Source organism: Penaeus monodon, chromosome 24, assembly GCF_015228065.2.
Source record: "Penaeus monodon isolate SGIC_2016 chromosome 24, NSTDA_Pmon_1, whole genome shotgun sequence".
NCBI lineage: Eukaryota > Metazoa > Arthropoda > Malacostraca > Decapoda > Penaeidae > Penaeus > Penaeus monodon.
Genome location: NC_051409.1, coordinates 41,597,021 through 41,597,286, shown reverse-complemented (window position 1 = coordinate 41,597,286; position 266 = coordinate 41,597,021).

Below are 266 nucleotides of genomic sequence, written 5' to 3'. Positions count from 1 at the left end.
GCAAGGGAGGATAACGAGAAGACAAGAGTTGGGCGCGAGAAGGCCGTAACGAAGCTCGCGAGGATGATTGGCTGCGCTCGGCTGCTCGGAGGAAGGACAATGGCAGTATTGTTTGTTGTACGAATCGACGCGCAAACACTTTCGAGCTTCGGTGGTACTGGCACCGCTGGCGCTCCGGAGGATTCCATGGTCGATGCTTCTTTGTCTGCCGAGAGATTCTGCTGTCTGTCTGTTCGGTTGAGTTGTAACGCCGTCTGACGGTCGGG